Raw genomic sequence first — 13,046 nt, 5'->3', positions numbered from 1 at the left:
CTGCAGTCAATCAGCGTCCGTTGACCGACAGTAGCTTTTACTAGTGAAGACCTGACGTTGGAGTGGATGTCCGCTCTGCTGGTACACTAAAGGGCTGCAGCTGATCAGAAGATGCTAGTTGGCTGCACAGGTCATGTGATTCAATATCAAGTGACCCGCTGAGAAAAGCAGCAATGACGCACACACACAGCTTTAAAGGAGTTGTACATTATTAAAAAAAAGAAAAAAAAAAAAAAGCACGGTGCAGTTTTGGGTTTTTCAGAATAAAGTACCATGCTTTTCTTACAACCCCTTTAAAACACATTGATGGTGGTCACTACATATCACATAGGATTTTGTCATCCATTTCTGTAAATAGGATAAAGAAAAAAAAGATTCTAGTAAATTAAATACAGCTTAAAATGAAAAAAAACAAAACAAAAAAACACTCACATTTTCATTTAGAGCATCAATGCATTAATAAAGGAAATGGACACCTTAGGCTAAAATGCTTTAGTCTATAATGCCTATAAAAAAAGCTTTAAGGTAAACCACATCAAAGTTAATTAACACTTGCTTATAATGAACAGCTACATAGACGGTTGATTTAAAGGGAGTGTCTCCATAAAAACGCATATTAAACTAGGAGCTGAGTGATTTAGGGAACTTTGCCCCTATAGAAATCATACTAGCACCGTGTGTACCCGCCATCATACCGGCACTGTCCATGATTAAGGACTGGTTTACAGTCAAAAAATAGAAGATGTATGCTATATTGCTGGATGAAGCTGAAGATGTCAATCATTTTTTACATCACACTAAAATAAAGTCTTATATTTTCACCTGTATTTTCGGCTGGAGGAGTTTTGTTATTGGATCTATATAATAGAAATGAGGGGGCTTCGGTGCCCCCATGGAGTGAGTGGCCAAGGGCTCACTGCACCGCTACCCATCCATAATTTGCAATTTTGTAGATCGTGACTCTGGGCGTGCGCACAGACACTGCCTGAGCACGGCTGTGTGCATACATTGTCAGTGCGGTCGCATTCTCCTCCCTGCGACCAAAGCTCGATACACATGGAAGTGTAGCGATCAGCTTCACAGAAGAGCCAGGGAGAAGAATGAACCGACCCACACCCGGCAAGTGTCTGTGCGCACACGCAGACATACGGGCTGAGTTCAGAAAGCGCTCTGGACAAGCAGGCGGATGTGGGGTAAGTCACCAAAAATCAAATTGACTGCACAGAGTTCTTGGCCACGTCAAGGGTCCCCCCAAATGCCCCTCATCTGCATTCGAGTTAAAAGTGTACAGCGCTAGTGTGATTTTAATTGGGTTTAAGTCCCCCATTTCCCTGTACAGAAAGCTTAAATGGAATCTGTCGGCAGGTTTCTTGCTATGTAATTTGAGGGCAGCATGAAGCAAGGGCTGAGACACTGATTTCATGGATGTGTCACTTATTAAGCCATGTGCGGTTTTGATAAAACATTCATTGTATCACCAGGAGATTATCACTGCCTACACTGATGCTCCTTTGAGCCCTGGTTTGACCACATGCCATCCCCTAATAGGCAGCTCATTGTCAATATACAATGTACACAGAGCTGTAGTGTGGATAGGGGAAGCTTTCTGAGCTCTGCTACATCTAAAAACTCTGTCACAACTGCTGAACCAAGTAAACTAAGCGACACATCGCTGGAATCAGGGTCTCTTTTCCTACATTATGAGACAGCAAAAAGAAAACTTTTAACATGCATTTGGGGGTGGGTGACAGACTCACTTTAATACCCTCATACATGTTAGACATTGCTCCCACAAACTTATGTTTTAATAAAAGGAACACCACAATGCAATCTGCCTAATCCTCGACTAGTCAGCAGATACAGTGCCTACAAGTAGTATTCAACCCCCTGCAGATTTAGCTGGTTTGATAAGATGCAAATATGTTAGAGCCTTCAAACTGCAAACGAGAGTAGGTTTTATGAACAGAAGCATAAATCTTACAAACCAAAAAGTTATGTTGCTCAGTTGAATTTTATTAAATTTTAAACATAAAAGTGTGGGTCAATTATTATTCAACCCCTATGTTTAATATTTTGTGGAATAACCCTTGTTTGCAATTACAGCTAATAATCGTCTTTTATAAGACCTGATCAGGCCGGCACAGGTCTGTGGAGATATCTTGGCCCACTCCTCCATGCAGATCTTCTCCAAGTTATCTAGGTTCTTTGGGTGTCTCATGTGGACTTTATTCTTGAGCTCCTTCCACAAGTTTTCAATTGGGTTAAGGTCAGGAGACTGACTAGGCCACTCCAACACCTTGACTTTTTCCTTCTTGAACCAGGCCTTGGTTTTCTTGGCTGTGTGCTTTGTGTCGTTGTCTTGTTGGAAGATGAAATTACGACCCATCTTAAGATCCTTGATGGAGGAGCAGAGGTTCTTGGCCAAAATCTCCAGGTAGGCCGTGCTATCCATCTTCCCATGGATGCGGACCAGATGGCCAGGCCCCTTGGCAGAGAAACAGCCCCACAGCATGATGCTGCCACCACCATGCTTGACTGCAGGGATGGTATTCTTGGGGTCGTATGCAGTGCCATCCAGTCTCCAAACGTCACGTGTGTGGTTGGCACCAAAGATCTCGATCTTGGTCTCATCAGACCATAGAACCTTGAACTAGTCTGTCTCAGAGTCCTCCAAGTGATCATGAGCAAACTGTAGACGAGCCTTGACATGACGCTTTGAAAGTAAAGGTACCTTACGGGCTCGTCTGGAACGGAGACCATTGCGGTGGAGTACGTTACTTATGGTATTGACTGAAACCAATGTCTCCACTGCCATGAGATCTTCCCGGAGCTCCTTCCTTGTTGTCCTTGGGTTAGCCTTGACTCTTCGGACAAGCCTGGCCTCGGCACGGGAGGACACTTTCAAAGGCGGTCTTGGCCGTGGAAGGCTAACAGTAGTTCCATAAGCCTTCCACTTACGGATGATGCTCCCAACAGTGGAGACAGGTAGGCCCAACTCCTTGGAAAGGGTTTTGTACCCCTTGCCAGCCTTGTGACCCTCCACGATCTTGTCTCTGATGGCCTTGGAATGCTCCTTTGTCTTTCCCATGTTGACCATGTCTGAGTGCTGTTCACAAGTTTGGGGAGGGTCTTAAATAGTCAGAAAAGGCTGGCAAAACAGAATTCTTGTGGTTTGAGGGGTTGAATAATAAATGACACTCTGAATTAACTTTTAACGTTTTATAAAAAAAAAAAAAAAAAAAAAATTTGCTGCAGTGCATTTCCCACTTCCAGGCTGATCTACAGTACAAATGTCACAATGCCAAGTTAATTCCGCATGTGTCAACCAGCTAAATCTGCAGGGGGTTGAATACTACTTGTAGGCACTGTATATCATATAATGTGGACTAAAACAACAAAGTTGTACAAAAACAAGCAATGGAGACCCAGCTGAACACTGGCATGATACAAGTTATTGCCAAGCAGGAAACGCCTTGCACGGAGGGTCAGCAAATCGTGACACCTCCTCCCAATGTAACGAGATCTCCATGATGGATGAAAACATAAGCTGCTAGAACAGTGCAGAGCTGATGATGTATCCCTGGTACATACTATCCCTGGTATATGCCATGTTATTACTTCTGGGGAGGTTGTGAGCAGCACACAGGATACTTACCTGGGTCTACTGGAAGAGGTTTTTACACAGGTCACACAATGCACTATCACAATAAAAAGAATCACTTGCTGAAAGCGTTTCTTATTTAATAATTTTTTGGGCATGCTTTTTATTTTACCATTGCCGCTTAGTCTACGGTGAGACGGGGCACCGTCTCCCATGGTGTTTCTGGACAGATACCTGCCCACACCGGCTATTACCAGACAGACATTCGTTCACTTTTCCTCTAACACTTTATTTCAACAGATCAAAGCTGAACGGATCAAAAGATGCCAAATGGGCACAAAGAAAAGGAACTGTGTCGAGGAGGAGTAAACAAGGACTTCCTGGTGAGATTACCGGCCACATCTATTCCCAGCTCGGCCACGAGCCATTAACATGCGGATTATAGAAGACAGATTATAGTCTGAAACTATGGAATATTTATACCTAGGTACGCAACATGGGATGATTTACATATCTGTCCTTTCTTTGTGGATCAAGCGTCACTCCTAATGACATAACAAATAGGCATTAAGGCAGTATGGAGCAGGTTTAGGAGCAGAGCTGGCGTAATTACACAGTTAGGCTATGTGCCCACGTTGCGGACCTGAAGCATATTTTTTACGCTTCTCCCTGGCGGGAAAATCGCATGCGGATATTACATGCGGTTTTCCCGCCAGGTAGAAGCGTTTGTGAGGCGTCTTTGCATGCATTTCCGCATGCGGGTTATCAAGCACTTCTCCAAGCATCACTTGGAAAAGTGCTTGACAACTTGTTCAGAATGGTAAAAAATAAAAAAATAAACTTTATACTCACCTTCTGATGCATTCTCTGCCCCGTCCGGAGGCTTGAGCGGCTCACGCTGTTGTGTGCAGGACCTGCGGTGACGTCATTGAGTCATGTGGTGGGTCACATGACTCAATGACGTGGCAGGTCCTTCAGACAACAGCACGACGGAGGGAAAACATCAGAAGATAAGTATAAACTTTATTTTATTCTTTTTTTTACAGGTTCTTTGGTACCCAGGTCTGGATGAGAGTCTCCTCTCCTCCAGACTTGGGTACCATCCGCACATTGATTCCGCTGCGCTTCCGCAAAATTAATGAACATGCTGCGGATTTTTGACCGCAGCATATACGCTGCGGAAAAATCCGCAGCATGGGCATTGACATTGCGGAATGCCATTGGGGACCATGGGGTGCGGATCTACATGCGTTTTTCAAGCGTTTACGCTGCGGAAATTCCGCAGCATATACGCTTGAAAAACGCTACGTGGGCACACAGCCTTACACCTGTAACGTTTGCGTGGAGACATCTTTGATTGGGACAGTTAGGCTTAGTGCCCAAGAAGCAGAAATTTTCCTGAGCATTTCTGCATCTCCTTGGCAGAAAAACGCATGCGGTTTTTACATGCGTTTTTGACGCGTATTTGCCATGCGTTTTTCCAATGCATTGTATAGGCAAATACGCACAAGAATTGGTCATGTCCATATTTTTTCTGCGAGTAAAATCCTGACCATGTGCACAGAACTTGCTGAATGTCATAGGAAGTCATGGGATAAGGTATGCAATGCGTTTCTGGAGCGTTTACGCGCAAATACACACCAAAAACGCATCGTGGGCACACAGCCTTAAATTTTTTTAGATGACACAGTCAAAAGGGACCGCGGCCAAAAAGCCATCATCCAAAAAGGCAAGGGCCCATCTTATTGCCCCAACCCCAACCAAACACCACCAGCAACTGTCAGGGCTTCTTAGTAAATCCTACACAGAAGCACTAAAGCTCATCAAGTTATATACTATCACCTCGCTGCGAAACAAACAGAAAATAAATAAAAGAGTATTAAAAAGATTTATGAATGGCCAAATAGCACTAATAATAATAATAATCACAGTTAACCCTACAAAAAATAAGTTTTCACAGCGCTCCACTGACGGGAAAAGAAAAAACAAATCTTTAAATCTCAAAAAGGAAGACAAGCGCCAATTTTTATTTTTTTCTTCTTAAAAAAAAAAAAAAAAAATACAAAAAACACAAGTCTTGTGTTGTTGCAACTGTACTGACCCACAGAATGAAGTCAACGAGTCGTCATTTCACTGTGCAGTGAACGTCATAAAAGATCAACCCCAAAAATTGGCAGTTGTGGTTTTGATTTTTTTTTCTAGTGCCCCCACAACAACTGGGGCCAATACAGAATACAACTGCTACAAAAAAAGGAGCATTTTACTCTCCCAGCAAAGTGAATGAGAATTCTGAAATCTGCTTATTTTTTCCGTGCAGATTTGATCCGTGCAGCATGTTGAGTCTTTCAGCGTTTTTCATCCACTACAATGAATAGGGAAAAAAAAAACCATGCATAAAAAGTGTGGCAAAAATAAGTGTATTTTACGCAGCTTTTTCCTTAACAATACATCAGTTTTTGCTGCAGATTTTTTCTGCTGCAAATACTGTACTGCACATACCTTTTAAAAGGTATGGATGAAAAAAACTAAAGAAAATTGGCCTTGTCCTTTCAGGAGTTTAACAGAGGGACGGGGTCTTCCTCGGCTCCCCAACTAACGCCGCTGTGATGTGATCGCAGAGTGCTGAGGAGCTGTAAATTGTAAACAGGAACCTAATAAAGACCCTGTGTTAAATAGGCCTTCAATAAGTAAAAACTGGCCGTTCCATTGCAAAAAAGGAATATTACAGAACATTTTCAAGCAAAATAACAGATTCAAGCTCCAGGGGAGGGGTAGGTTTGCAATTAAATAATAACCGCCATCAAAATTTTTTATATGTGGAAATAGTCGTGAAAAAGGTCCCAGGAAGTCATGCCCTAAATACACTCCTCAACACTGACATTACAACAGCAAAGAAAAAGTCGTGAAATTATAAGAATCAGACAAGAGAATGATATGCTAATGATGGAAAAAGAAAAATTATAAACTCTGCTGGCAGCTCCCTTTAAATTTGCCAATCAATGACTACCCAGATGTGCTCAATGGAAGACAAGTCTGGAGATGCCGCAGGCCATGGTAGCCTGTTTAGGCCACTCAGGTTGCTCACAGTAGCATGAGCCACATGTGGCCTAGCAGTGTAATGTTGATAAATGGCTCCCGGGAGACTTTGGAGAAAGCCATACTACTGGTCCCACGACTGATCCATTTTGTACAGCACAGGAAATTTGGCATTACATATCAAGCACAAAGTATCAAGAAGTGTCTGCACAAACCAAAAGAAGGAATCTGCCCGACATTGGGCTACAAGCCAGACGTCCATCTACAGGTGCTCCACTGATCTCATGCAACACCTCTCAAAGGTTAAGATGAAAATCAAGATGGCACTAGAGGCTGGAATGGAGGCTTAGCAGGAGGTTGGTGTGGAGACCACATGGGCAAGGCCATCAAAAGGGCTTCAAGAGTGAACGTCACATCGTTCCTTCTCCAGGGATTATGGTGCGGACTTGTAAAATGTACAGTAGCCGGACCAATCTAGTCTTCACCCCAGGCACACTAATAGATTGGCATTACATTGATTTGGCCGTGGAATCAGTTGTGCGGCCATTTCTCCAAAGTGTGCCGGAAGTCATTTTTCAATTTGATAACACCAGGCTACATGTAGCTCGTGCTACTGTGAGCGGCCTGTATGGCCTAAACGTGCTACCATGGCTGCAGAGTCAGGCTTGTCTGCCATTGAACACATCCAGGACATCACTGGTCTGCAACTGCAAAGGAAGCTGCCAGCAGAGGACCTTGACGAGTTGCCCAGGTGCATTCAGCACGGCAGAACTTTCAATCACTGATCAGAGCCAAGGCAGGGAATTCTGAGCTCGTACTCATAAGTGAATAAATTGAGAAGTTTTGTTTCCACTCCTGCATCATTTGCATATCATTAGGTTAATGAATCCTGTGATTTTCATAACTCTAAGACGGTTTCTTCCTGATGTTGCAATTTCAATGTTGAGGAGTGTAGTTAGGACATGACATTCTGGGACATTATCTGAGGAGTGTAGTAAAACTTGTAGGCTTTAGTTCTGTTCTACCCGGTGATTGAGTCCCTCGGCCTTTTATATGCTCTGTGCTGGGATAATGCAGAACAGGTCATACAAGATAGAATAAACTTATGACACATGGCTTGGCTTCTAGATGCATTTGTGTCAACTCCAGTGATCTGTGCCGGCAGGGAGAGGTTAGTTTCAGCTTGAGAAATTTGCTTACTTTGCCATCAGCTTTGGGTGGACCATGATGTCACCAAGACGACAAATGACAACTACAATGCTCCAAGTGGTACAGAGACCTAAAACTGTAGATCAGGCCTGAAGAAGGTGCAAACCATAAAGCAAATATCAGAGCCTTTATAAAAGTTATAATACAGCTCTGATTAATTGCAACAGGTAAATACACAGGCCACAATAAGTCGTATCTTAACGTGTATCAACAGTAACCGCGAGTCACCAGACTTATCGCTGCTTAGAGTTACGTAATAAAAATATTAATCTAAAATAATATAATACCATCAATACCAAAACAACACTATCCAGTTCAAGACCAGGCCATTTTTCCCTCTTTGACGGGAATAGTATGGAGTGTTTTTTTCCCATACGTTCTTGTTCAGATACACTAACAATTTTTGCATTTTTTTTCGCAGTGTGTGAAGTCAAATTTTCATGTCATTTTCATATTTTTTTTTGCCAATATCTGGTCATATAGGTTGGGGAAAGTAAAGGAAATACATTTGTTTTACAATTTACTTTTTCTGACCACAATGGAATACTAAAATTACATATTAAATTTTGTTCCCCTTTCTGTGACAATTTTATGTAAACTGGATATATGATTTTGCTTTTTTTTGCTAGTAATCAGATTGTCAGCAGCTACTTATTTCTTTTTTTACTTCCTAATTTTTTATTAATTTCACAAAAAAAAAAAAGAGCTTGGGGAAGAGGAGCATGCATGTCAAAACTTTATTTTAAATACGACTTCCCCTGTAACTGAGGCTAATAAATTAGTTCCAGTTACAGAGCAAATTCAGTCTCCTGTCTGCATAAAGCCTCATTCACACATCAGTATTTGTATGCCAAAACCAGTAGAAGTGTCTTCCAAACACAGAACACGTGTCTATCTTTCAATGATTGTTTTTCTGTATAAGTTTCACCCCAGGTTTTGGCATACAATCACTCGTGCAAAATACTGACGTGTGAATGAGGCCTCAGACATGATCAGGGTCTGTTAGGACCCAGCAGCCCCTGCTGCGTCCGGGTAGCTGGCGATCACATGATCGCTGGGTCTGCCGTCAGCCCTTCCAACGCCATATACACAGCACTCGTTCAGAACTTTGTAAACCGTGATTGTGACGGTAAAGATGGTTTTAAAACCATCTGTGCCTTGTCTATGAGGAGTGGCTGTGTCTGACAGTCGGCTCCCCTCTCCTAATATCCCATGATCTTGTGCACCAGCTATACTTATGCAGGGTAGTTCTAAAATGTCACTGCAGAGTAATATGCCGACCACCCTGGACGTTTCAAGTATATGGGCAGTAAGGAAACAGTTAATAATGATAAATAAAATGTTAATGAAAAATATACATATTTAAATACTACACTACTACAGTGGTTTTTTTTTTTATTGCCTGCTCCATTAGCCATAAATAACATACGTACAGTGCAGGTCTTAAATATTGCAGTCTTCAGTTTCCAGCGCGGCTCCGGTCCTCTCCAGCATCAAATGACCAAAGCTCTTTCTTGCCAGCTCACACTGCAGACTATTAACTCCTCTCTTAATGTAAGTCTATGTCAGCATCATTCAGAGTCTTCTACTGAGAAAGCGACAGAAATGCAGTTGTGAACTGGCTAGTCACAACTGCGGCTTCATGATGCAGGAGAGGACCGGAGCAGCGCTGGAGACTGCAGAAGACAGCGACCAGGAAGTACAGTAGGTATTTAATACCTGCACATACATTACTGATGGCTAATAGAAAATGCAAAAAAACAACAACCCTGCAGTTTACTTTTTTTTAATATTTATTAGCATTTTATCAATATGAACACAAAATTACTGATAGCGAACAGATGGTGAAATTAAAAAAAAAGCAAAAATATTGGGAGTACTACTTTAAAATTATCTTGTGTTGTCAATCAGGAAAAATGCCCACCCCTGCCTCATTGGCATCACAGTAATCAAAGACCAGAGAGGAACTGCTGGAGAATCCGCAATTGATTAGCAGGGGATATACTAGGCGAGGGTCTTATTATAATATATAGTTGGTAGTTTATACCGAAATTTTGTTTTGAGAAAGAAAAAAAAAATCATCAAAGTCGGAACCAAAAAATATGCAGAAGTGAGCATTTGAAATGCATGTTTTATCTCATTTGCATGATCTGAACACATCCTACAGACTATTTACATCCCAGTGGTAACATGGCTACATGTAAATAGGAGAGAAAAAAAATATAATGAAATCACATAACATGAAACTAATACTCCAGGGAAGAGATCCTGCATCATTCTCTAAAAGTCCTGGGGACTTAAAGCGAGGCCCTTAAAATTTTGATCAGTCAATGCAAGATGAAACAGCCACTGTTTGGCGAGAAGCAACTGAGAATTTGTCTAAGGCCATGTTCACACACAGAGTATGGAGCGTGATGCAGACTGGCTGTCGGTCTCCCATCCCAAACATCACAGCCTATGGGGCTGTGGAGTTGAGGTCGGGAGGCCTTGGCTGACCCTTTAATCTTGAACATGTGAATGCAGTGTAACGGTTCCCATTCATTCTCTCCTTATCATGGAGCAGGGTCCCCTTTTAGGCTTTTATATAAATTTCTGCTCCACTCATACGAGGGAAACCTTCTCCACTCAGACCTACTATATACACTGCTGTACACTGGGCCTATTACTATACGGCAAAATGTCACTACGTGCTGGGAATTACAACACTGCACGTAACCTGCGCCTGAGGACTTAGACACTAATCAATATTTCTATGACTAATCACAAGGCAATAATGGTTGGCGTTTTTATAATTACTTACAACAAAATCACTATTGACTTAAATCCTTAAAGGGGTTGTCTAAGCATATGATATTGAGGACTTATCTCGAGGATAGGTCATCAATATCCGACTGGTGGGTGTTTAACACAGCACCCCTATCGATCAGCTGGAAAGGCTTAAGGGTCTATTCAGTATAGTAAGAGCTGGAGCTAAAAACAGCTGATTGACACCCAGCACCTTCCCCACCAGATTCCTACCAATCTGATATCGATACCCTATGGCTCCTGGCCGGCATCAGTTTAGGACCATCGCATGATCAAGAAAGACTTCAGAGATTTAAGACCCCTCTGCTGTCATCCATGGACACATAGAAAGGACCCCAGGGCTGTCTGTTCAGTAAGTGTATTGCTCTCCTGATTGATAGTTTGGACCAGGAGTATGATTGTGTTGCTGGCCCGAACTGTGAGCCCTCCAAAAAGGCTAGCAGAGGCAGCATCGGAGGAGAGCATGGGCACGGATGCTGGTTGAATCCAATTATCTAGCTAGCTTCACAGCGGCGATTACAAGCTCTATAGCAAAGTGCTTGCAAGAGCAGCGCTCTTTACCTAGCAGACCGGCCACTTCTGATAGACTACAGTGGTGGCCGGTAACCTGGGCTACCAGGAGCAAACAATAGACTTACGAATCCCCCTGATTTGACACTTCTTTGGGCTCACCACGCACCACAAAGTAAAAGAACCTCCACCAGCTATTGGCTGACACTTCAGCTTCAATTTGCGCCAATTACTGTAGTAATATTGATTTATTTTTTTATTTTTTAGGGGAGGTGGAAGGGGGCACTTTTGGCCTTCTGCTAAGCTACATCCTCCACTTAGAAAGCACTGAGGACAGTCCAAAAAAAAGTGTCACATTTTCTTTGCAAATGTAACTTGAGGAAAAGTTGCCAAGTCCTTTACACAAGAAAACTGGCATATAGTCAATGATAAAATTCCCTTAGTATTGATTAAAATGCAAGTAGAAAACCACAGGCATTTTTTTTTAGAAATAGCTTATCCTCTCATCATACAATGATCAAATGACATGCAGTATAAGTGTACAGAGCAGTGGCCAGCACCGACAGAAAAGGCCCCTATGCAGTATATGGGCCCTTTACAGTCCAATAGTTGCTGCTTGCTGATTTGGAGGTGGTAGTGGCCCCCTTATCTCTTGGGCCCCTGTGCAGCTGCACAGGCTGCACCAGGGATGTGTCCGCCCCTGTGTAAATGTAATATATGGCAGCTTCATGGTCAGTCCACAGAATGAATCAGTGAAGCTTGCAGTCACAGACGCCCATGGTGAGGGTGACCTACCTTGCTCTTCAGCTGTATACGGATTTACAGCTGCTACAAGTGTTCCAGTAGATGCACTAAACTGATGTAAAGTCCAGAAACGCACATGCGTCACACGTCAGACATCCGGCAATCAACAACCTGCAAAACATAATAGAACGTCATATTATAATAATATACCAAATATAGTGTAATACATAGGATACTGAGATGACCAAACTGATTTTTAACCCACTCTAGCCCTAACTCTCTTTGGAAAAGTTTAACAAGTGATAACTTCCAACTGAGTGGACACCTGTGACTCTTTAGGCTCTGCTCCATCACCAGCAATCAGTGACAAACCCGTCACGGTCCGTGAGCAAGGACACATCTTAGCACCCTAAAGGCAAGTTCGCACAAATGTATAAGAAAAAAAAAAAGTTAAGAGTTTCATCCAGAAAAGTGGGACAATTTCTTTTCTCACCCATGTGCAGTTCGTATACAATTTTTATTTTTTTTTACAGCTGCAGCTATTAATCTCTTACAAAGCCATTTACAGTTTCCTATGTTACAGAATTGCAACGTCTCTGTAAAAATCGGATGCTATACTCTAGATCCATATGGCATATGATTTTTTATTTTTTTTGCACACCCATAGATTTGAATGGCCAAGTCTCATCTGACTTACGGAAGAAACTAGTGTATGCTGCCTTTTTTTTCCGACACAGATTTGGTCAGCATAGAAATAATAAAAAAAATGTTCACTGCACTGTCCCATTGAATAACTTTGGTCTGAGTGCTGTCATTTTTTTTTTTTTTTTTTTTTTTTTTTTACAGATAGCACTTGGACTGAGAATACGGCTGTGTGTACGAGCCCTAAGGCTCTGCTCCCAGGACATACGCCAGGACTCGTGACCAAATGGCATATAGGAGGTCAAGAATAGAAGGGGTCTGAAGTCATTTTTGTTGTCAAAAACATGGGAACGCCAAACAACTCCATTACGTCAAAGGGATCGGTTTTAAAACGTAATCAAAAAGACACGACATCAATGAGAACAGAGCCGTATATTAGCTATTTCAACATTTTTACTTTGCCCCAGTGAACCATAAAGAAACTATCATAGTTATATTC

At 42.2% G+C, this 13,046-nt stretch overlaps 1 protein-coding gene across 1 annotated transcript in view; it reads right to left on the bottom strand.

Annotated features, from left to right (window-relative positions):
- LARP4B (La ribonucleoprotein 4B) overlaps positions 1–13,046 on the bottom strand; it is a 64,840-nt gene that overhangs the window by 36,158 nt on the left and 15,636 nt on the right. Inside the window, exon 2 of the mRNA XM_073677656.1 lies at positions 11,957–12,076. The gene's annotated coding sequence lies outside the window, so the exon portion shown is untranslated. The remainder of the gene's footprint in view (positions 1–11,956; positions 12,077–13,046) is intronic.

Source organism: Phyllobates terribilis, unplaced genomic scaffold (genome assembly GCF_046119375.1).
Source record: "Phyllobates terribilis strain yellow unplaced genomic scaffold, ASM4611937v1 Scaffold_4__5_contigs__length_816908805, whole genome shotgun sequence".
In the NCBI taxonomy this organism is placed as follows: Eukaryota; Metazoa; Chordata; class Amphibia; order Anura; family Dendrobatidae; genus Phyllobates; species Phyllobates terribilis.
Note: the sequence above shows the minus strand (reverse complement) of the source record. Positions and strands in the feature narration are given on the sequence as shown.